Below are 26115 nucleotides of genomic sequence, written 5' to 3'. Positions count from 1 at the left end.
GAAACACTCTTCCTGCAGAAACTGCAAGGGGATATTCTGAGCACGAAGGGGCCAATAGTGGAAAAAGGAATATCTGCAAATAAAAACTAAACAGAAGCATTCTGTGAAACTTCTTTATGTTCTCTGCATTCAACTAACAGAGTTGAACGTTACTTTTGATTGAGCAGTTCTGAAACTCTCTTTCTGTAGAAACTGCAAGTGGATATTCAGAACGCTTAGGGGCCTATAATGGAAAAAGGAATATCTTCAAATAAAAACTACACAGAAGCATTCAGTGAAACTTCTTTCTCTTCTGTGCATTCAACTAAGAGAGTTGAAGATTACTTTTGATTGAGCAGTTCTGAAAGACTCTTTCTGTTGAAACTGCAAGTGGACATTCGGAGCACTAAAGGGCCTATAGTGGAAAAAGTTATATCTTCAAATGAAAACTAACCAGAAGAATTCTGTGAAACTTCTTTCTGTTCTGTGCATTCAACTAACAGAGTTGAAGCTTACTTTTGATTGAGCAGTTCTGAAACACTCTTTTTGTGGAAACTGAAAGTGGACATTCAGAGCGCTAAGGGGCCTAGAGTGGAGAAAGGAATATCTTCAAATAAAAACTACACAGAAGCATTCTGTGAAACTTCTTTCTGTTCTATGCATTCAACTAACAGATTTGAACTTTACTTTTGTTAGAGCAGTTCTGCAACACTCTTTCTGTGGAAACTGCAAGTGGACTTTCAGAACGCTACGGGGCCTATAGTGGAGAAAGGAATATCTCCAAATAAAACATACACAGAAACATTCTCTGAAATTACTTTCTGTTCTGTGCATTCAACTAACGGAGTTTAAGCTTTCTTTTGATTGAGCAGTTCTGAAACACTCTTTCTGGAGAAACTGCAAGAGGACATTCGGAGCACTCCCGGGCCTATAGAGGAAAAAGGCATATAACCAATTAAAAACTACACAGAAGAATTCTGTGAAACTTCTTTCTGTTCTGTGAATTCAACTAACAGAATTGAACCTTACTTTTGATTGAGCAGTTCTGAATCATTCTTTCTGTAGAAAATGCAAGAGGATATTCGGTGCTCTAAGGGGCCTATAGTGGAAAAAGGAATATCTTCAATTAACAACTACACAGAAGCATTCTGCGAAACTTCTTTCTGTTCTGTGCATTCATCTAACAGAGTTGAAGCTTACTTTTGATTGCGCAGTTCTGAAACACTCTTTCTGTAGAGAGTGTATGTGGACATTGGCAGCTCTATGGGGCCCATAGTGGAAAAAGGAGAATCTTCAAATAAAAACTACCCAGAAGCATTCTGCGAAACTTCTTTCTGTTCTGTGCATTCAACTAACAGAGAGGAAGCTTACTTTTGATTGAGCAGTCCTGAAACACTCTTTCTGTATAAACTGCAAGTGGACATTCACAGTGCTATGGAGCATGTATTGGAAAAAAGAATATCTTCAAATGAAAACTACACAGAAGCTTTCTGTGAAACTTCTTTCTGTTCTGTGCGTTCCACCAACAGAGTTGAACCTTAATTTTGATAGAGCAGGTCTGAAACACTCTTCCTGCAGAAACTGCAAGGGGATATTCTGAGCACGAAGGGGCCAATAGTGGAAAAAGGAATATCTGCAAATAAGAACTACACAGAAGCATTCTGTGAAACTTCTTTATATTCTCTGCATTCAACTAACAGAGTTGAACGTTACTTTTGATTGAGCAGTTCTGAAACTCTCTTTCTGTAGAAACTGCAAGTGGATATTCAGAACGCTTAGGGGCCTATAATGGAAAAAGGAATATCTTCAAATAAAAACTACACAGAAGCATTCTGTGAAACTTCTTTCTGTTCTGTGCATTCAACTAAGAGAGTTGAAGATTACTTTTGATTGAGCAGTTCTGAAAGACTCTTTCTGTTGAAACTGCAAGTGGACATTCGGAGCACTAAAGGGCCTAGAGTGGAAAAAGTTATATCTTCAAATGAAAACTACCCAGAAGAATTCTGGGAAACTTCTTTCTGTTCTGTGCATTCAACTAACAGAGTTGAAGCTTACTTTTGATTGAGCAGTTCTGAAACACTCTTTTTGTGGAAACTGAAAGTGGACATTCAGAGCGCTAAGGGGCCTATAGTGGAGAAAGGAATATCTTCAAATAAAAACTACACAGAAGCATTCTGTGAAACTTCTTTCTGTTCTATGAATTCAACTAACAGATTTGAACTTTACTTTTGTTAGAGCAGTTCTGAAACACTCTTTCTGTGGAAACTGCAAGTGGACTTTCAGAGCGCTACGGGGCCTATAGTGGAGAAAGGAATATCTCCAAATAAAACATACACAGAAACGTTCTCTGAAATTACTTTCTGTTCTGTGCATTCAACTAACAGAGTTTAAGCTTTCTTTTGATTGAGCAGTTCTGAAACACTCTTTCTGGAGAAACTGCAAGAGGACATTCGGAACATTCCCGGGCCTATAGAGGAAAAAGGCCTATAACCAATTAAAAACTACACAGAAGAATTCTGTGAAACTTCTTTCTGTTCTGTGAATTCAACTAACAGAGTTGTACCTTACTTTTGATTGAGCAGTTCTGAAACACTCTTTCTGGAGAAACTGCAAGAGGACATTCGGAGCATTCCCGCGCCTATAGAGGAAAAAGGCCTATAACCAATTAAAAACTACACAGAATAATTCTGTGAAACTTCTTTCTGTTCTGTGAATTCAACTAACAGAATTGAACCTTACTTTTGATTGAGCAGTTCTGAATCATTCTTTCTGTAGAAAATGCAAGAGGATATTCCGTGCTCTAAGGGGCCTATAGTGGAAAAAGGAATATCTTCAATTAACAACTACACAGAAGCATTCTGCGAAACTTCTTTCTGTTCTGTGCATTCATCTAACAGAGTTGAAGCTTACTTTTGATTGCGCAGTTATGAAACACTCTTTCTGTAGAGAGTGTATGTGGACATTGGCAGCTCTATGGGGCCCATAGTGGAAAAAGGAGAATCTTCAAATAAAAACTACCCAGAAGCATTCTGCGAAACTTCTTTCTGTTCTGTGCATTCAACTAACAGAGAGGAAGCTTACTTTTGATTGAGCAGTTCTGAAACACTCTTTCTGTATAAACTGCAAGTGGACATTCACAGTGCTATTCTGCATGTATTGGAAAAAGGAATATCTTCAAATGAAAACTACACAGAAGCTTTCTGTGAAACTTCTTTCTGTTCTGTGCGTTCCACCAACAGAGTTGAACCTTAATTTTGATAGAGCAGTTCTGAAACACTCTTCCTGCAGAAACTGCAAGGGGATATTCTGAGCACGAAGGGGCCAATAGTGGAAAAAGCAATATCTGCAAATAAAAACTACACAGAAGCATTCTGTGAAACATCTTTATGTTCTCTGCATTCAACTAACAGAGTTGAACGTTACTTTTGATTGAGCAGTTCTGAAACTCTCTTTCTGTAGAAACTGCAAGTGGATATTCAGAACGCTTAGGGGCCTATAATGGAAAAAGGAATATCTTCAAATTAAAACTACACAGAAGCATTCTGTGAAACTTCTTTCTCTTCTGTGCATTCAACTAAGAGAGTTGAAGATTACTTTTGATTGAGCAGTTCTGAAAGACTCTTTCTGTTGAAACTGCAAGTGGACATTCGGAGCACTAAAGGGCCTACAGTGGAAAAAGTTATATCTTCAAATGAAAACTACCCAGAAGAATTCTGTGAAACTTCTTTCTGTTCTGTGCATTCAACTAACAGAGTTGAAGCTTACTTTTGATTGAGCAGTTCTGAAACACTCTTTTTGTGGAAACTGAAAGTGGACATTCAGAGCGCTAAGGGGCCTATAGTGGAGAAAGGAATATCTTCAAATAAAAACTACACAGAAGCATTCTGTGAAACTTCTTTCTGTTCTATGCATTCAACTATCAGATTTGAACTTTACTTTTGTTAGAGCAGTTCTGCAACACTCTTTCTGTGGAAACTGCAAGTGGACTTTCAGAGCGCTACGGGGCCTATAGTGGAGAAAGGAATATCTCCAAATAAAACATACACAGAAACATTCTCTTAAATTACTTTCTGTTCTGTGCATTCAACTAACGGAGTTTAAGCTTTCTTTTGATTGAGCAGTTCTGAAACACTCTTTCTGGAGGAACTGCAAGAGGACATTCGGAGCATTGCCGGGCCTATAGAGGAAAAAGGCCTATAACCAATTAAAAACTACACAGAAGAATTCTGTGAAACTTCTTTCTGTTCTGTGAATTCAACTAACAGAATTGAACCTTACTTTTGATTGAGCAGTTCTGAATCACTCTTTCTGTAGAAAATGCAAGAGGATATTCCGTGCTCTAAGGGGCCTATAGTGGAAAAAGGAATATCTTCAATTAACAACTACACAGAAGCATTCTGCGAAACTTCTTTCTGTTCTGTGCATTCATCTAACAGAGTTGAAGCTTACTTTTGATTGCGCAGTTCTGAAACACTCTTTCTGTAGAGAGTGTATGTGGACATTGGCAGCTCTATGGGGCCCATAGTGGAAAAAGGAGAATCTTCAAATAAAAACTACCCAGAAGCATTCTGCGAAACTTCTTTCTGTTCTGTGCATTCAACTAACAGAGAGGAAGCTTACTTTTGATTGAGCAGTCCTGAAACACTCTTTCTGTATAAACTGCAAGTGGACATTCACAGTGCTATGGAGCATGTATTGGAAAAAAGAATATCTTCAAATGAAAACTACACAGAAGCTTTCTGTGAAACTTCTTTCTGTTCTGTGCGTTCCACCAACAGAGTTGAACCTTAATTTTGATAGAGCAGGTCTGAAACACTCTTCCTGCAGAAACTGCAAGGGGATATTCTGAGCACGAAGGGGCCAATAGTGGAAAAAGGAATATCTGCAAATAAAAACTACACAGAAGCATTCTGTGAAACTTCTTTATATTCTCTGCATTCAACTAACAGAGTTGAACGTTACTTTTGATTGAGCAGTTCTGAAACTCTCTTTCTGTAGAAACTGCAAGTGGATATTCAGAACGCTTAGGGGCCTATAATGGAAAAAGGAATATCTTCAAATAAAAACTACACAGAAGCATTCTGTGAAACTTCTTTCTGTTCTGTGCATTCAACTAAGAGAGTTGAAGATTACTTTTGATTGAGCAGTTCTGAAAGACTCTTTCTGTTGAAACTGCAAGTGGACTTTCGGAGCACTAAAGGGCCTATAGTGGAAAAAGTTATATCTTCAAATGAAAACTACCCAGAAGAATTCTGTGAAACTTCTTTCTGTTCTGTGCATTCAACTAACAGAGTTGAAGTTTACTTTTGATTGAGCAGTTCTGAAACACTCTTTTTGTGGAAACTGAAAGTGGACATTCAGAGCGCTAAGGGGCCTATAGTGGAGAAAGGAATATCTTCAAATAAAAACTACACAGAAGCATTCTGTGAAACTTCTTTCTGTTCTATGCATTCAACTAACAGATTTGAACTTTACTTTTGTTAGAGCAGTTCTGAAACACTCTTTCTGTGGAAACTGCAAGTGGACTTTCAGAGCGCTACGGGGCCTATAGTGGAGAAAGGAATATCTCCAAATAAAACATACACAGAAACGTTCTCTGAAATTACTTTCTGTTCTGTGCATTCAACTAACAGAGTTTAAGCTTTCTTTTGATTGAGCAGTTCTGAAACACTCTTTCTGGAGAAACTGCAACAGGACATTCGGAGCATTCCCGGGCCTATAGAGGAAAAAGGCCTATAACCAATTAAAAACTACACAGAAGAATTCTGTGAAACTTCTTTCTCTTCTGTGAATTCAACTAACAGAGTTGAACCTTACTTTTGATTGAGCAGTTCTGAAACACTCTTTCTGGAGAAACTGCAAGAGGACATTCGGAGCATTCCCGGGCCTATAGAGGAAAAAGGCCTATAACCAATTAAAAACTACACAGAAGAATTCTGTGAAACTTCTTTCTGTTCTGTGAATTCAACTAACAGAATTGAACCTTACTTTTGATTGAGCAGTTCTGAATCATTCTTTCTGTAGAAAATGCAAGAGGATATTCCGTGCTCTAAGGGGCCTATAGTGGAAAAAGGAATATCTTCAATTAACAACTACACAGAAGCATTCTGCGAAACTTCTTTCTGTTCTGTGCATTCATCTAACAGAGTTGAAGCTTACTTTTGATTGCGCAGTTATGAAACACTCTTTCTGTAGAGAGTGTATGTGGACATTGGCAGCTCTATGGGGCCCATAGTGGAAAAAGGAGAATCTTCAAATAAAAACTACCCAGAAGCATTCTGCGAAACTTCTTTCTGTTCTGTGCATTCAACTAACAGAGAGGAAGCTTACTTTTGATTGAGCAGTTCTGAAACACTCTTTCTGTATAAACTGCAAGTGGACATTCACAGTGCTATTCTGCATGTATTGGAAAAAGGAATATCTTCAAATGAAAACTACACAGAAGCTTTCTGTGAAACTTCTTTCTGTTCTGTGCGTTCCACCAACAGAGTTGAACCTTAATTTTGATAGAGCAGTTCTGAAACACTCTTCCTGCAGAAACTGCAAGGGGATATTCTGAGCACGAAGGGGCCAATAGTGGAAAAAGCAATATCTGCAAATAAAAACTACACAGAAGCATTCTGTGAAACATCCTTATGTTCTCTGCATTCAACTAACAGAGTTGAACGTTACTTTTGATTGAGCTGTTCTGAAACTCTCTTTCTGTAGAAACTGCAAGTGGATATTCAGAACGCTTAGGGGCCTATAATGGAAAAAGGAATATCTTCAAATTAAAACTACACAGAAGCATTCTGTGAAACTTCTTTCTCTTCTGTGCATTCAACTAAGAGAGTTGCACATTACTTTTGATTGAGCAGTTCTGAAAGACTCTTTCTGTTGAAACTGCAAGTGGACATTCGGAGCACTAAAGGGCCTAGAGTGGAAAAAGTTATATCTTCAAATGAAAACTACCCAGAAGAATTCTGTGAAACTTCTTTCTGTTCTGTGCATTCAACTAACAGAGTTGAAGCTTACTTTTGATTGAGCAGTTCTGAAACACTCTTTTTGTGGAAACTGAAAGTGGACATTCAGAGCGCTAAGGGGCCTATAGTGGAGAAAGGAATATCTTCAAATAAAAACTACACAGAAGCATTCTGTGAAACTTCTTTCTGTTCTATGCATTCAACTAACAGATTTGAACTTTACTTTTGTTAGAGCAGTTCTGAAACACTCTTTCTGTGGAAACTGCAAGTGGACTTTCAGAGCGCTACGGGGCCTATAGTGGAGAAAGGAATATCTCCAAATAAAACATACACAGAAACGTTCTCTGAAATTACTTCCTGTTCTGTGCATTCAACTAACAGAGTTTAAGCTTTCTTTTGATTGAGCAGTTCTGAAACACTCTTTCTGGAGAAACTGCAACAGGACATTCGGAGCATTCCCGGGCCTATAGAGGAAAAAGGCCTATAACCAATTAAAAACTACACAGAAGAATTCTGTGAAACTTCTTTCTGTTCTGTGAATTCAACTAACAGAGTTGAACCTTACTTTTGATTGAGCAGTTCTGAAACACTCTTTCTGGAGAAACTGCAAGAGGACATTCGGAGCATTCCCGGGCCTATAGAGGAAAAAGGCCTATAACCAATTAAAAACTACACAGAAGAATTCTGTGAAACTTGTTTCTGTTCTGTGAATTCAACTAACAGAATTGAACCTTACTTTTGATTGAGCAGTTCTGAATCATTCTTTCTGTAGAAAATGCAAGAGGATATTCCGTGCTCTAAGGGGCCTATAGTGGAAAAAGGAATACCTTCAATTAACAACTACACAGAAGCATTCTGCGAAACTTCTTTCTGTTCTGTGCATTCATCTAACAGAGTTGAAGCTTACTTTTGATTGCGCAGTTATGAAACACTCTTTCTGTAGAGAGTGTATGTGGACATTGGCAGCTCTATGGGGCCCATAGTGGAAAAAGGAGAATCTTCAAATAAAAACTACCCAGAAGCATTCTGCGAAACTTCTTTCTGTTCTGTGCATTCAACTAACAGAGAGGAAGCTTACTTTTGATTGAGCAGTTCTGAAACACTCTTTCTGTATAAACTGCAAGTGGACATTCACAGTGCTATTCTGCATGTATTGGAAAAAGGAATATCTTCAAATGAAAACTACACAGAAGCTTTCTGTGAAACTTCTTTCTGTTCTGTGCGTTCCACCAACAGAGTTGAACCTTAATTTTGATAGAGCAGTTCTGAAACACTCTTCCTGCAGAAACTGCAAGGGGATATTCTGAGCACGAAGGGGCCAATAGTGGAAAAAGCAATATCTGCAAATAAAAACTACACAGAAGCATTCTGTGAAACATCCTTATGTTCTCTGCATTCAACTAACAGAGTTGAACGTTACTTCTGATTGAGCAGTTCTGAAACTCTCTTTCTGTAGAAACTGCAAGTGGATATTCAGAACGCTTAGGGGCCTATAATGGAAAAAGGAATATCTTCAAATTAAAACTACACAGAAGCATTCTGTGAAACTTCTTTCTCTTCTGTGCATTCAACTAAGAGAGTTGAAGATTACTTTTGATTGAGCAGTTCTGAAAGACTCTTTCTGTTGAAACTGCAAGTGGACATTCGGAGCGCTAAAGGGCCTATAGTGGAAAAAGTTATATCTTCAAATGAAAACTACCTAGAAGAATTCTGTGAAACTTCTTTCTGTTCTGTGCATTCAACTAACAGAGTTGAAGCTTACTTTTGATTGAGCAGTTCTGAAACACTCTTTTTGTGGAAACTGAATGTGGACATTCAGAGCGCTAAGGGGCCTATAGTGGAGAAAGGAATATCTTCAAATAAAAACTACACAGAAGCATTCTGTGAAACTTCTTTCTGTTCTATGCATTCAACTAACAGATTTGAACTTTACTTTTGATAGAGCAGTTCTGAAACACTCTTTCTGTGGAAACTGCAAGTGGACTTTCAGAGCGCTACGGGGCCTATAGTGGAGAAAGGAATATCTCCAAATAAAACATACACAGAAACGTTCTCTGAAATTACTTTCTGTTCTGTGCATTCAACTAACAGAGTTTAAGCTTTCTTTTGATTGAGCAGTTCTGAAACACTCTTTCTGGAGAAACTGCAAGAGGACATTCGGAGCATTCCCGGGCCTATAGAGGAAAAAGGCCTATAACCAATTAAAAACTACACAGAAGAATTCTGTGAAACTTCTTTCTGTTCTGTGAATTCAACTAACAGAGTTGAACCTTACTTTTGATTGAGCAGTTCTGAATCATTCTTTCTGTAGAAAATGCAAGAGGATATTCCGTGCTCTAAGGGGCCTATAGTGGAAAAAGGAATATCTTCAATTAACAACTACACAGAAACATTCTGCGAAACTTCTTTCTGTTCTGTGCATTCAACTAACAGAGTTGAAGATTACTTTTGATTGCGCAGTTCTGAAACACTCTTTCTGTAGAGAGTGTATGTGGACATTGGCTGCGCGATGGGGCCCATAGTGGAAAAAGGAGAATCTTCAAATAAAAACTACCCAGAAGCATTCTGCGAAACTTCTTTCTGTTCTGTGCATTCAACTAACAGAGAGGAAGCTTACTTTTGATTGAGCAGTTCTGAAACACTCTTTCTGTATAAACTGCAAGTGGACATTCACAGTGCTATTGAGCATGTATTGGAAAAAGGAATATCTTCAAATGAAAACTACACAGAAGCTTTCTGTGAAACTTCTTTCTGTTCTGTGCGTTCCACCAACAGAGTTGAACCTTAATTTTGATAGAGCAGGTCTGAAACACTCTTCCTGTAGAAACTGCAAGGGGATATTCTGAGCACGAAGGGGCCAATAGTGGAAAAAGGAATATCTGCAAATAAAAACTACACAGAAGCATTCTGTGAAACTTCTTTATGTTCTCTGCATTCAACTAACAGAGTTGAACGTTACTTTTGATTGAGCAGTTCTGAAACTCTCTTTCTGTAGAAACTGCAAGTGGATATTCAGAACGCTCAGGTTTCCTATAATGGAAAAAGGAATATCTTCAAATAAAAATTACACAGAAGCATTCAGTGAAACTTCTTTCTCTTCTGTGCATTCAACTAAGAGAGTTGAAGATTACTTTTGATTGAGCAGTTCTGAAAGACTCTTTCTGTTGAAACTGCAAGTGGACATTCGGAGCACTAAAGGGCCTATAGTGGAAAAAGTTATATCTTCAAATGAAAACTACCCAGAAGAATTCTGTGAAACTTCTTTCTGTTCTGTGCATTCAACTAACAGAGTTGAAGCTTACTTTTGATTGAGCAGTTCTGAAACACTCTTTTTGTGGAAACTGAAAGTGGACATTCAGAGCGCTAAGGGGCCTATAGTGGAGAAAGGAATATCTTCAAATAAAAACTACACAGAAGCATTCTGTGAAACTTCTTTCTGTTCTATGCATTCAACTAACAGATTTGAACTTTACTTTTGTTAGAGCAGTTCTGCAACACTCTTTCTGTGGAAACTGCAAGTGGACTTTCAGAGCGCTACGGGGCCTATAGTGGAGAAAGGAATATCTCCAAATAAAACATACACAGAAACATTCTCTGAAATTACTTTCTGTTCTGTGCATTCAACTAACGGAGTTTAAGCTTTCTTTTGATTGAGCAGTTCTGAAACACTCTTTCTGGAGGAACTGCAAGAGGACATTCGGAGCATTGCCGGGCCTATAGAAGAAAAAGGCCTATAACCAATTAAAAACTACACAGAAGAATTCTGTGAAACTTCTTTCTGTTCTGTGAATTCAACTAACAGAATTGAACCTTACTTTTGATTGAGCAGTTCTGAATCACTCTTTCTGTAGAAAATGCAAGAGGATATTCCGTGCTCTAAGGGGCCTATAGTGGAAAAAGGAATATCTTCAATTAACAACTACACAGAAGCATTCTGCGAAACTTCTTTCTGTTCTGTGCATTCATCTAACAGAGTTGAAGCTTACTTTTGATTGCGCAGTTCTGAAACACTCTTTCTGTAGAGAGTGTATGTGGACATTGGCAGCTCTATGGGGCCCATAGTGGAAAAAGGAGAATCTTCAAATAAATACTACCCAGAAGCATTCTGCGAAACTTCTTTCTGTTCTGTGCATTCAACTAACAGAGAGGAAGCTTACTTTTGATTGAGCAGTCCTGAAACACTCTTTCTGTATAAACTGCAAGTGGACATTCACAGTGCTATGGAGCATGTATTGGAAAAAAGAATATCTTCAAATGAAAACTACACAGAAGCTTTCTGTGAAACTTCTTTCTGTTCTGTGCGTTCCACCAACAGAGTTGAACCTTAATTTTGATAGAGCAGGTCTGAAACACTCTTCCTGCAGAAACTGCAAGGGGATATTCTGAGCACGAAGGGGCCAATTGTGGAAAAAGGAATATCTGCAAATAAAAACTACACAGAAGCATTCTGTGAAACTTCTTTATATTCTCTGCATTGAACTAACAGAGTTGAACGTTACTTTTGATTGAGCAGTTCTGAAACTCTCTTTCTGTAGAAACTGCAAGTGGATATTCAGAACGCTTAGGGGCCTATAATGGAAAAAGGAATATCTTCAAATAAAAACTACACAGAAGCATTCTGTGAAACTTCTTTCTGTTCTGTGCATTCAACTAAGAGAGTTGAAGATTACTTTTGATTGAGCAGTTCTGAAAGACTCTTTCTGTTGAAACTGCAAGTGGACTTTCGGAGCACTAAAGGGCCTATAGTGGAAAAAGTTATATCTTCAAATGAAAACTACCCAGAAGAATTCTGTGAAACTTCTTTCTGTTCTGTGCATTCAACTAACAGAGTTGAAGTTTACTTTTGATTGAGCAGTTCTGAAACACTCTTTTTGTGGAAACTGAAAGTGGACATTCAGAGCGCTAAGGGGCCTATAGTGGAGAAAGGAATATCTTCAAATAAAAACTACACAGAAGCATTCTGTGAAACTTCTTTCTGTTCTATGCATTCAACTAACAGATTTGAACTTTACTTTTGTTAGAGCAGTTCTGAAACACTCTTTCTGTGGAAACTGCAAGTGGACTTTCAGAGCGCTACGGGGACTATAGTGGAGAAAGGAATATCTCCAAATAAAACATACACAGAAACGTTCTCTGAAATTACTTTCTGTTCTGTGCATTCAACTAACAGAGTTTAAGCTTTCTTTTGATTGAGCAGTTCTGAAACACTCTTTCTGGAGAAACTGCAAGAGGACATTCGGAGCATTCCCGGGCCTATAGAGGAAAAAGGCCTATAACCAATTAAAAACTACACAGAAGAATTCTGTGAAACTTCTTTCTGTTCTGTGAATTCAACTAACAGAGTTGAACCTTACTTTTGATTGAGCAGTTCTGAAACACTCTTTCTGGAGAAACTGCAAGAGGACATTCTGAGCATTCCCGGGCCTATAGAGGAAAAAGGCCTATAACCAATTAAAAACTACACAGAAGAATTCTGTGAAACTTCTTTCTGTTCTGTGAATTCAACTAACAGAATTGAACCTTACTTTTGATTGAGCAGTTCTGAATCATTCTTTCTGTAGAAAATGCAAGAGGATATTCCGTGCTCTAAGGGGCCTATAGTGGAAAAAGGAATATCTTCAATTAACAACTACACAGAAGCATTCTGCGAAACTTCTTTCTGTTCTGTGCATTCATCTAACAGAGTTGAAGCTTACTTTTGATTGCGCAGTTATGAAACACTCTTTCTGTAGAGAGTGTATGTGGACATTGGCAGCTCTATGGGGCCCATAGTGGAAAAAGGAGAATCTTCAAATAAAAACTACCCAGAAGCATTCTGCGAAACTTCTTTCTGTTCTGTGCATTCAACTAACAGAGAGGAAGCTTACTTTTGATTGAGCAGTTCTGAAACACTCTTTCTGTATAAACTGCAAGTGGACATTCACAGTGCTATTCTGCATGTATTGGAAAAAGGAATATCTTCAAATGAAAACTACACAGAAGCTTTCTGTGAAACTTCTTTCTGTTCTGTGCGTTCCACCAACAGAGTTGAACCTTAATTTTGATAGAGCAGTTCTGAAACACTCTTCCTGCAGAAACTGCAAGGGGATATTCTGAGCACGAAGGGGCCAATAGTGGAAAAAGGAATATCTGCAAATAAAAACTACACAGAAGCATTCTGTGAAACATCTTTATGTTCTCTGCATTCAACTAACAGAGTTGAACGTTACTTTTGATTGAGCAGTTCTGAAACTCTCTTTCTGTAGAAACTGCAAGTGGATATTCAGAACGCTTAGGGGCCTATAATGGAAAAAGGAATATCTTCAAATTAAAACTACACAGAAGCATTCTGTGAAACTTCTTTCTCTTCTGTGCATTCAACTAAGAGAGTTGAAGATTACTTTTGATTGAGCAGTTCTGAAAGACTCTTTCTGTTGAAACTGCAAGTGGATATTCGGAGCGCTAAAGGGCCTATAGTGGAAAAAGTCATATCTTCAAATGAAAACTACCCAGAAGAATTCTGTGAAACTTCTTTCTGTTCTGTGCATTCAACTAACAGAGTTGAAGCTTACTTTTGATTGAGCAGTTCTGAAACACTCTTTTTGTGGAAACTGAAAGTGGACATTCAGAGCGCTAAGGGGCCTATAGTGGAGAAAGGAATATCTTCAAATAAAAACTACACAGAAGCATTCTGTGAAACTTCTTTCTGTTCTATGCATTCAACTAACAGATTTGAACTTTACTTTTGATAGAGCAGTTCTGAAACACTCTTTCTGTGGAAACTGCAAGTGGACTTTCAGAGCGCTACGGGGCCTATAGTGGAGAAAGGAATATCTCCAAATAAAACATACACAGAAACGTTCTCTGAAATTACTTTCTGTTCTGTGCATTCAACTAACAGAGTTTAAGCTTTCTTTTGATTGAGCAGTTCTGAAACACTCTTTCTGGAGAAACTGCAAGAGGACATTCGGAGCATTCCCGGGCCTATAGAGGAAAAAGGCCTATAACCAATTAAAAACTACACAGAAGAATTCTGTGAAACTTCTTTCTGTTCTGTGAATTCAACTAACAGAGTTGAACCTTACTTTTGATTGAGCAGTTCTGAATCATTCTTTCTGTAGAAAATGCAAGAGGATATTCCGTGCTCTAAGGGGCCTATAGTGGAAAAAGTAATATCTTCAATTAACAGCTACACAGAAGCATTCTGCGAAACTTCTTTCTGTTCTGTGCATTCATCTAACAGAGTTGAAGCTTACTTTTGATTGCGCAGTTCTGAAACACTCTTTCTGTAGAGAGTGTATGTGGACATTGGCAGCTCTATGGGGCCCATAGTGGAAAAAGGAGAATCTTCAAATAAAAACTACCCAGAAGCATTCTGCGAAACTTCTTTCTGTTCTGTGCATTCAACTAACAGAGAGGAAGCTTACTTTTGATTGAGCAGTCCTGAAACTCTCTTTCTGTATAAACTGCAAGTGGACATTCACAGTGCTATGGAGCATGTATTGGAAAAAGGAATATCTTCAAATGAAAACTACACAGAAGCTTTCTGTGAAACTTCTTTCTGTTCTGTGCGTTCCACCAACAGAGTTGAACCTTAATTTTGATAGAGCAGGTCTGAAACACTCTTCCTGTAGAAACTGCAAGGGGATATACTGAGCACGAAGGGGCCAATAGTGGAAAAAGGAATATCTGCAAATAAAAACTACACAGAAGCATTCTGTGAAACTTCTTTATATTCTCTGCATTCAACTAACAGAGTTGAACGTTACTTTTGATTGAGCAGTTCTGAAACTCTCTTTCTGTAGAAACTGCAAGTGGATATTCAGAACGCTTAGGGGCCTATAATGGAAAAAGGAATATCTTCAAATAAAAACTACACAGAAGCATTCTGTGAAACTTCTTTCTGTTCTGTGCATTCAACTAAGAGAGTTGAAGATTACTTTTGATTGAGCAGTTCTGAAAGACTCTTTCTGTTGAAACTCCAAGTGGACATTCGGAGCACTAAAGGGCCTATAGTGGAAAAAGTTATATCTTCAAATGAAAACTACCCAGAAGAATTCTGTGAAACTTCTTTCTGTTCTGTGCATTCAACTAACAGAGTTGAAGCTTACTTTTGATTGAGCAGTTCTGAAACACTCTTTTTGTGGAAACTGAAAGTGGACATTCAGAGCGCTAAGGGGCCTATAGTGGAGAAAGGAATATCTTCAAATAAAAACTACACAGAAGCATTCTGTGAAACTTCTTTCTGTTCTATGCATTCAACTAACAGATTTGAACTTTACTTTTGATAGAGCAGTTCTGAAACACTCTTTCTGTGGAAACTGCAAGTGGACTTTCAGAGCGCTACGGGGCCTATAGTGGAGAAAGGAATATCTCCAAATAAAACATACACAGAAACGTTCTCTGAAATTACTTTCTGTTCTGTGCATTCAACTAACAGAGTTTAAGCTTTCTTTTGATTGAGCAGTTCTGAAACACTCTTTCTGGAGAAACTGCAAGAGGACATTCGGAGCATTCCCGGGCCTATAGAGGAAAAAGGCCTATAACCAATTAAAAACTACACAGAAGAATTCTGTGAAACTTCTTTCTGTTCTGTGAATTCAACTAACAGAGTTGAATCTTACTTTTGATTGAGCAGTTCTGAAACACTCTTTCTGGAGAAACTGCAAGAGGACATTCTGAGCATTCCCGGGCCTATAGAGGAAAAAGGCCTATAACCAATTAAAAACTACACAGAAGAATTCTGTGAAACTTCTTTCTGTTCTGTGAATTCAACTAACAGAATTGAACCTTACTTTTGATTGAGCAGTTCTGAATCATTCTTTCTGTAGAAAATGCAAGAGGATATTCCGTGCTCTAAGGGGCCTATAGTGGAAAAAGGAATATCTTCAATTAACAACTACACAGAAGCATTCTGCGAAACTTCTTTCTGTTCTGTGCATTCATCTAACAGAGTTGAAGCTTACTTTTGATTGCGCAGTTATGAAACACTCTTTCTGTAGAGAGTGTATGTGGACATTGGCAGCTCTATGGGGCCCATAGTGGAAAAAGGAGAATCTTCAAATAAAAACTACCCAGAAGCATTCTGCGAAACTTCTTTCTGTTCTGTGCATTCAACTAACAGAGAGGAAGCTTACTTTTGATTGAGCAGTTCTGAAACACTCTTTCTGTATAAACTGCAAGTGGACATTCACAGTGCTATTCTGCATGTATTGGAAAAAGGAATATCTTCAAATGAAAACTACACAGAAGCTTTCTGTGAAACTTCTTTCTGTTCTGTGCGTTCCACCAACAGAGTTGAACCTTAATTTTGATAGAGCAGTTCTGAAACACTCTTCCTGCAGAAACTGCAAGGGGATATTCTGAGCACGAAGGGGCCAATAGTGGAAAAAGCAATATCTGCAAATAAAAACTACACAGAAGCATTCTGTGAAACATCTTTATGTTCTCTGCATTCAACTAACAGAGTTGAACGTTACTTTTGATTGAGCAGTTCTGAAACTCTCTTTCTGTAGAAACTGCAAGTGGATATTCAGAACGCTTAGGGGCCTATAATGGAAAAAGGAATATCTTCAAATTAAAACTACACAGAAGCATTCTGTGAAACTTCTTTCTCTTCTGTGCATTCAACTAAGAGAGTTGAAGATTACTTTTGATTGAGCAGTTCTGAAAGACTCTTTCTGTTGAAACTGCAAGTGGATATTCGGAGCGCTAAAGGGCCTATAGTGGAAAAAGTTATATCTTCAAATGAAAACTACCCAGAAGAATTCTGTGAAACTTCTTTCTGTTCTGTGCATTCAACTAACAGAGTTGAAGCTTACTTTTGATTGAGCAGTTCTGAAACACTCTTTTTGTGGAAACTGAAAGTGGACATTCAGAGCGCTAAGGGGCCTATAGTGGAGAAAGGAATATCTTCAAATAAAAACTACACAGAAGCATTCTGTGAAACTTCTTTCTGTTCTATGCATTCAACTAACAGATTTGAACTTTACTTTTGATAGAGCAGTTCTGAAACACTCTTTCTGTGGAAACTGCAAGTGGACTTTCAGAGCGCTACGGGGCCTATAGTGGAGAAAGGAATATCTCCAAATAAAACATACACAGAAACGTTCTCTGAAATTACTTTCTGTTCTGTGCATTCAACTAACAGAGTTTAAGCTTTCTTTTGATTGAGCAGTTCTGAAACACTCTTTCTGGAGAAACTGCAAGAGGACATTCGGAGCATTCCCGGGCCTATAGAGGAAAAAGGCCTATAACCAATTAAAAACTACACAGAAGAATTCTGTGAAACTTCTTTCTGTTCTGTGAATTCAACTAACAGAGTTGAACCTTACTTTTGATTGAGCAGTTCTGAATCATTCTTTCTGTAGAAAATGCAAGAGGATATTCCGTGCTCTAAGGGGCCTATAGTGGAAAAAGTAATATCTTCAATTAACAGCTACACAGAAGCATTCTGCGAAACTTCTTTCTGTTCTGTGCATTCATCTAACAGAGTTGAAGCTTACTTTTGATTGCGCAGTTCTGAAACACTCTTTCTGTAGAGAGTGTATGTGGACATTGGCAGCTCTATGGGGCCCATAGTGGAAAAAGGAGAATCTTCAAATAAAAACTACCCAGAAGCATTCTGCGAAACTTCTTTCTGTTCTGTGCATTCAACTAACAGAGAGGAAGCTTACTTTTGATTGAGCAGTCCTGAAACTCTCTTTCTGTATAAACTGCAAGTGGACATTCACAGTGCTATGGAGCATGTATTGGAAAAAGGAATATCTTCAAATGAAAACTACACAGAAGCTTTCTGTGAAACTTCTTTCTGTTCTGTGCGTTCCACCAACAGAGTTGAACCTTAATTTTGATAGAGCAGGTCTGAAACACTCTTCCTGTAGAAACTGCAAGGGGATATACTGAGCACGAAGGGGCCAATAGTGGAAAAAGGAATATCTGCAAATAAAAACTACACAGAAGCATTCTGTGAAACTTCTTTATATTCTCTGCATTCAACTAACAGAGTTGAACGTTACTTTTGATTGAGCAGTTCTGAAACTCTCTTTCTGTAGAAACTGCAAGTGGATATTCAGAACGCTTAGGGGCCTATAATGGAAAAAGGAATATCTTCAAATAAAAACTACACAGAAGCATTCTGTGAAACTTCTTTCTGTTCTGTGCATTCAACTAAGAGAGTTGAAGATTACTTTTGATTGAGCAGTTCTGAAAGACTCTTTCTGTTGAAACTCCAAGTGGACATTCGGAGCACTAAAGGGCCTATAGTGGAAAAAGTTATATCTTCAAATGAAAACTACCCAGAAGAATTCTGTGAAACTTCTTTCTGTTCTGTGCATTCAACTAACAGAGTTGAAGCTTACTTTTGATTGAGCAGTTCTGAAACACTCTTTTTGTGGAAACTGAAAGTGGACATTCAGAGCGCTAAGGGGCCTATAGTGGAGAAAGGAATATCTTCAAATAAAAACTACACAGAAGCATTCTGTGAAACTTCTTTCTGTTCTATGCATTCAACTAACAGATTTGAACTTTACTTTTGATAGAGCAGTTCTGAAACACTCTTTCTGTGGAAACTGCAAGTGGACTTTCAGAGCGCTACGGGGCCTATAGTGGAGAAAGGAATATCTCCAAATAAAACATACACAGAAACGTTCTCTGAAATTACTTTCTGTTCTGTGCATTCAACTAACAGAGTTTAAGCTTTCTTTTGATTGAGCAGTTCTGAAACACTCTTTCTGGAGAAACTGCAACAGGACATTCGGAGCATTCCCGGGCCTATAGAGGAAAAAGGCCTATAACCAATTAAAAACTACACAGAAGAATTCTGTGAAACTTCTTTCTGTTCTGTGAATTCAACTAACAGAGTTGAACCTTACTTTTGATTGTGCAGTTCTGAAACACTCTTTCTGGAGAAACTGCAAGAGGACATTCGGAGCATTCTCGGGCCTATAGAGGAAAAAGGCCTATAACCAATTAAAAACTACACAGAAGAATTCTGTGAAACTTCTTTCTGTTCTGTGAATTCAACTAACAGAATTGAACCTTACTTTTGATTGAGCAGTTCTGAATCATTCTTTCTGTAGAAAATGCAAGAGGATATTCCGTGCTCTAAGGGGCCTATAGTGGAAAAAGGAATATCTTCAATTAACAACTACACAGAAGCATTCTGCGAAACTTCTTTCTGTTCTGTGCATTCATCTAACAGAGTTGAAGCTTACTTTTGATTGCGCAGTTATGAAACACTCTTTCTGTAGAGAGTGTATGTGGACATTGGCAGCTCTATGGGGCCCATAGTGGAAAAAGGAGAATCTTCAAATAAAAACTACCCAGAAGCATTCTGCGAAACTTTTTTCTGTTCTGTGCATTCAACTAACAGAGAGGAAGCTTACTTTTGATTGAGCAGTTCTGAGACACTCTTTCTGTATAAACTGCAAGTGGACATTCACAGTGCTATGGAGCATGTATTGGAAAAAGGAATATCTTCAAATGAAAACTACACAGAAGCTTTCTGTGAAACTTCTTTCTGTTCTGTGCGTTCCACCAGCAGAGTTGAACCTTAATTTTGATAGAGCAGTTCTGAAACACTCTTCCTGCAGAAACTGCAAGGGGATATTCTGAGCACGAAGGGGCCAATAGTGGAAAAAGCAATATCTGCAAATAAAAACTACACAGAAGCATTCTGTGAAACATCTTTATGTTCTCTGCATTCAACTAACAGAGTTGAACGTTACTTTTGATTGAGCAGTTCTGAAACTCTCTTTCTGTAGAAACTGCAAGTGGATATTCAGAACGCTTAGGGGCCTATAATGGAAAAAGGAATATCTTCAAATTAAAACTACACAGAAGCATTCTGTGAAACTTCTTTCTCTTCTGTGCATTCAACTAAGAGAGTTGAAGATTACTTTTGATTGAGCAGTTCTGAAAGACTCTTTCTGTTGAAACTGCAAGTGGACATTCGGAGCGCTAAAGGGCCTATAGTGGAAAAAGGTATGTCTTCAAATGAAAACTACCCAGAAGAATTCTGTGAAACTTCTTTCTGTTCTGTGCATTCAACTAACAGAGTTGAAGCTTACTTTTGATTGTGCAGTTCTGAAACACTCTTTTTGTGGAAACTGAAAGTGGACATTCAGAGCGCTAAGGGGCCTATAGTGGAGAAAGGAATATCTTCAAATAAAAACTACACAGAAGCATTCTGTGAAACTTCTTTCTGTTCTATGCATTCAACTAACAGATTTGAACTTTACTTTTGATAGAGCAGTTCTGAAACACTCTTTCTGTGGAAACTGCAAGTGGACTTTCAGAGCGCTACGGGGCCTATAGTGGAGAAAGGAATATCTCCAAATAAAACATACACAGAAACGTTCTCTGAAATTACTTTCTGTTCTGTGCATTCAACTAACAGAGTTTAAGCTTTCTTTTGATTGAGCAGTTCTGAAACACTCTTTCTGGAGAAACTGCAAGAGGACATTCGGAGCATTCCCGGGCCTATAGAGGAAAAAGCCCTATCACCAATTAAAAACTACACAGAAGAATTCTGTGAAACTTCTTTCTGTTCTGTGAATTCAACTAACAGAGTTGAACCTTACTTTTGATTGAGCAGTTCTGAATCATTCTTTCTGTAGAAAATGCAAGAGGATATTCCGTGCTCTAATGGGCCTATAGTGGAAAAAGGAATATCTTCAATTAACAACTACACAGAAACATTCTGCGAAACTTCTTTCTGTTCTGTGCATTCAACTAACAGAGTTGAAGATTACTTTTGATTGCGCAGTTCTGAAACACTCTTTCTGTACAGAGTGTATGTGGACATTGGCTGCGCGATGGGGCCCATAGTGGAAAAAGGAGAATCTTCAAATAAAAACTACCCAGAATCATTCTGCGAAACTTCTTTCTGTTCTGTGCATTCAACTAACAGAGAGGAAGCTTACTTTTGATTGAGCAGTTCTGAAACACTCTTTCTGTATAAACTGCAAGTGGACATTCACAGTGCTATTGAGCATGTATTGGAAAAAGGAATATCTTCAAATGAAAACTACACAGAAGCTTTCTGTGAAACTTCTTTCTGTTGTGTGCGTTCCACCAACAGAGTTGAACCTTAATTTTGATAGAGCAGGTCTGAAACACTCTTCCTGTAGAAACTGCATGGGGATATTCTGAGCACGAAGGGCCAATAGTGGAAAAAGGAATATCTGCAAATAAAAACCACACAGAAGCATTCTGTGAAACACCTTATGTTCTCTGCATTCAACTAACAGAGTTGAACGTTACTTTTGATTGAGCAGTTCTGAAACTCTCTTTCTGTAGAAACTGCAAGTGGATATTCAGAACGCTTAGGGGCCTATAATGGAAAAAGGAATATCTTCAAATTAAAACTACACAGAAGCATTCTGTGAAACTTCTTTCTCTTCTGTGCATTCAACTAAGAGAGTTGAAGATTACTTTTGATTGAGCAGTTCTGAAAGACTCTTTCTGTTGAAACAGCAAGTGGACATTCGGAGCGCTAAAGGGCCTATAGTGGAAAAAGATATATCTTCAAATGAAAACTACCCAGAAGAATTCTGTGAAACTTCTTTCTGTTCTGTGCATTCAACTAACAGAGTTGAAGCTTACTTTTGATTGAGCAGTTCTGAAACACTCTTTTTGTGGAAACTGAAAGTGGACATTCAGAGCGCTAAGGGGCCTATAGTGGAGAAAGGAATATCTTCAAATAAAAACTACACAGAAGCATTCTGTGAAACTTCTTTCTGTTCTATGCATTCAACTAACAGATTTGAACTTTACTTTTGATAGAGCAGTTCTGAAACACTCTTTCTGTGGAAACTGCAAGTGGACTTTCAGAGCGCTACGGGGCCTATAGTGGAGAAAGGAATGTCTCCAAATAAAACATACACAGAAACATTCTCTGAAATTACTTTCTGTTCTGTGCATTCAACTAACAGAGTTTAAGCTTTCTTTTGATTGAGCAGTTCTGAAACACTCTTTCTGGAGAAACTGCAAGAGGACATTCGGAGCATTCCCGGGCCTATAGAGGAAAAAGGCATATAACCAATTAAAAACTACACAGAAGAATTCTGTGAAACTTCTTTCTGTTCTGTGAATTCAACTAACAGAGTTGAACCTTACTTTTGATTGAGCAGTTCTGAATCATTCTTTCTGTAGAAAATGCAAGGGGATATTCGGTGCTCTAAGGGGCCTATAGTGGAAAAAGGAATATCTTCAATTAACAACTACACAGAAGCATTCTGCGAAACTTCTTTCTGTTCTGTGCATTCAACTAACAGAGTTGAAGCTTACTTTTGATTGAGCAGTTCTGAAACACTCTTTCTGTGTAAACTGCAAGTGGACAATCACAGTGCTATGGAGCATGTACTGGAAAAAGTTATATCTTCAAATGAAAACTACACAGAAGCTTTCTGTGAAAATTCTTTCTGTTCTGTGCATTCCACCAACAGAGTTGAAACTTAGTTTTGATAGAACAGGTCTGAAACACTCTTCCTGTAGAAACTACAAGGTTATATTCTGAGCACGAAGGGGCCAATAGTGGAAAAAGTAATATCTGCAAATAAAAACTACACAGAAGCATTCTGTGAAACTTCTTTATGTTCTCTGCATTCAACTAACAGAGTTGAACGTTACTTTTGATTGAGCAGTTCTGAAACTCTCTTTCTGTAGAAACTGCCAGTGGATATTCAGAACGATTAGGGGCCTATAATGGAAAAAGGAATATCTTCAAATAAAAACTACACAGAAGCATTCTGTGAAACTTCTTTCTGTTCTGTGCATTCAACTAAGAGAGTTGAAGATTACTTTTGATTGAGCAGTTCTGAAAGACTCTTTCTGTTGAAACTGCAAGTGGACTTTCGGAGCGCTAAAGGGCCTATAGTGGAAAAAGTTATATCTTCAAATGAAAACTACCCAGAAGAATTCTGTGAAACTTCTTTCTGTTCTGTGAATTCAACTAACATTGTTGAAGCTTACTTTTGATTGAGCAGTTCTGAAACACTCTTTTTGTGGAAACTGAAAGTGGACATTCAGAGCGCTAAGGGGCCTATAGTGGAGAAAGGAATATCTTCAAATAAAAACTACACAGAAGCATTCTGTGAAACTTCTTTCTGTTCTATGCATTCAACTAACAGATTTGAACTTTACTTTTGATAGAGCAGTTCTGAAACACTCTTTCTGTGGAAACTGCAAGTGGACTTTCAGAGCGCTACGGGGCCTATAGTGGAGAAAGGAATATCTCCAAATAAAACATACACAGAAACGTTCTCTGAAATTACTTTCTGTTCTGTGCATTCAACTAACAGAGTTTAAGCTTTCTTTTGATTGAGCAGTTCTGAAACACTCTTTCTGGAGAAACTGCAAGAGGACATTCGGAGCATTCCCGGGCCTATAGAGGAAAAAGGCCTATAACCAATTAAAAACTACACAGAAGAATTCTGTGAAACTTCTTTCTGTTCTGTGAATTCAACTAACAGAGTTGAACCTTACTTTTGATTGAGCAGTTCTGAATCATTCTTTCTGTAGAAAATGCAAGAGGATATTCCGTGCTCTAAGGGGCCTATAGTGGAAAAAGTAATATCTTCAATTAACAGCTACACAGAAGCATTCTGCGAAACTTCTTTCTGTTCTGTGCATTCATCTAACAGAGTTGAAGCTTACTTTTGATTGCGCAGTTCTGAAACACTCTTTCTGTAGAGAGTGTATGTGGACATTGGCAGCTCTATGGGGCCCATAGTGGAAAAAGGAGAATCTTCAAATAAAAACTACCCAGAATCATTCTGCGAAACTTCTTTCTGTTCTGTGCATTCAACTAACAGAGAGGAATCTTACTTTTGATTGAGCAGTCCTGAAACTCTCTTTCTGTATAAACTGCAAGTGGACATTCACAGTGCTATGGAGCATGTATTGGAAAAAGGAATATCTTCAAATGAAAACTACACAGAAGCTTTCTGTGAAACTTCTTTCTGTTCTGTGCGTTCCACCAACAGAGTTGAACCTTAATTTTGATAGAGCAGGTCTGAAACACTCTTCCTGTAGAAACTGCAAGGGGATATACTGAGCACGAAGGGGCCAATAGTGGAAAAAGGAATATCTGCAAATAAAAACTACACAGAAGCATTCTGTGAAACTTCTTTATATTCTCTGCATTCAACTAACAGAGTTGAACGTTACTTTTGATTGAGCAGTTCTGAAACTCTCTTTCTGTAGAAACTGCAAGTGGATATTCAGAACGCTTAGGGGCCTATAATGGAAAAAGGAATATCTTCAAATAAAAACTACACAGAAGCATTCTGTGAAACTTCTTTCTGTTCTGTGCATTCAACTAAGAGAGTTGAAGATTACTTTTGATTGAGCAGTTCTGAAAGACTCTTTCTGTTGAAACTCCAAGTGGACATTCGGAGCACTAAAGGGCCTATAGTGGAAAAAGATATATCTTCAAATGAAAACTACCCAGAAGAATTCTGTGAAACTTCTTTCTGTTCTGTGCATTCAACTAACAGAGTTGAAGCTTACTTTTGATTGAGCAGTTCTGAAACACTCTTTTTGTGGAAACTGAAAGTGGACATTCAGAGCGCTAAGGGGCCTATAGTGGAGAAAGGAATATCTTCAAATAAAAACTACACAGAAGCATTCTGTGAAACTTCTTTCTGTTCTATGCATTCAACTAACAGATTTGAACTTTACTTTTGATAGAGCAGTTCTGAAACACTCTTTCTGTGGAAACTGCAAGTGGACTTTCAGAGCGCTACGGGGCCTATAGTGGAGAAAGGAATATCTCCAAATAAAACATACACAGAAACGTTCTCTGAAATTACTTTCTGTTCTGTGCATTCAACTAACAGAGTTTAAGCTTTCTTTTGATTGAGCAGTTCTGAAACACTCTTTCTGGAGAAACTGCAAGAGGACATTCGGAGCATTCCCGGGCCTATAGAGGAAAAAGGCCTATAACCAATTAAAAACTACACAGAAGAATTCTGTGAAACTTCTTTCTGTTCTGTGAATTCAACTAACAGAGTTGAACCTTACTTTTGATTGAGCAGTTCTGAAACACTCTTTCTGGAGAAACTGCAAGAGGACATTCGGAGCATTCCCGGGCCTATAGAGGAAAAAGGCCTATAACCAATTAAAAACTACACAGAAGTATTCTGTGAAACTTCTTTCTGTTCTGTGAATTCAACTAACAGAATTGAACCTTACTTTTGATTGAGCAGTTCTGAATCATTCTTTCTGTAGAAAATGCAAGAGGATATTCCGTGCTCTAAGGGGCCTATAGTGGAAAAAGGAATATCTTCAATTAACAACTACACAGAAGCATTCTGCGAAACTTCTTTCTGTTCTGTGCATTCATCTAACAGAGTTGAAGCTTACTTTTGATTGCGCAGTTATGAAACACTCTTTCTGTAGAGAGTGTATGTGGACATTGGCAGCTCTATGGGGCCCATAGTGGAAAGAGGAGAATCTTCAAATAAAAACTACCCAGAAGCATTCTGCGAAACTTCTTTCTGTTCTGTGCATTCAACTAACAGAGAGGAAGCTTACTTTTGATTGAGCAGTTCTGAAACACTCTTTCTGTATAAACTGCAAGTGGACATTCACAGTGCTATGGAGCATGTATTGGAAAAAGGAATATCTTCAAATGAAAACTACACAGAAGCTTTCTGTGAAACTTCTTTCTGTTCTGTGCGTTCCACCAGCAGAGTTGAACCTTAATTTTGATAGAGCAGTTCTGAAACACTCTTCCTGCAGAAACTGCAAGGGGATATTCTGAGCACGAAGGGGCCAATAGTGGAAAAAGCAATATCTGCAAATAAAAACTACACAGAAGCATTCTGTGAAACATCTTTATGTTCTCTGCATTCAACTAACAGAGTTGAACGTTACTTTTGATTGAGCAGTTCTGAAACTCTCTTTCTGTAGAAACTGCAAGTGGATATTCAGAACGCTTAGGGGCCTATAATGGAAAAAGGAATATCTTCAAATTAAAACTACACAGAAGCATTCTGTGAAACTTCTTTCTCTTCTGTGCATTCAACTAAGAGAGTTGAAGATTACTTTTGATTGAGCAGTTCTGAAAGACTCTTTCTGTTGAAACTGCAAGTGGACATTCGGAGCGCTAAAGGGCCTATAGTGGAAAAAGTTATATCTTCAAATGAAAACTACCCAGAAGAATTCTGTGAAACTTCTTTCTGTTCTG

Source organism: Symphalangus syndactylus, chromosome 24, assembly GCF_028878055.3.
Source record: "Symphalangus syndactylus isolate Jambi chromosome 24, NHGRI_mSymSyn1-v2.1_pri, whole genome shotgun sequence".
NCBI lineage: Eukaryota > Metazoa > Chordata > Mammalia > Primates > Hylobatidae > Symphalangus > Symphalangus syndactylus.
Note: the sequence above shows the minus strand (reverse complement) of the source record.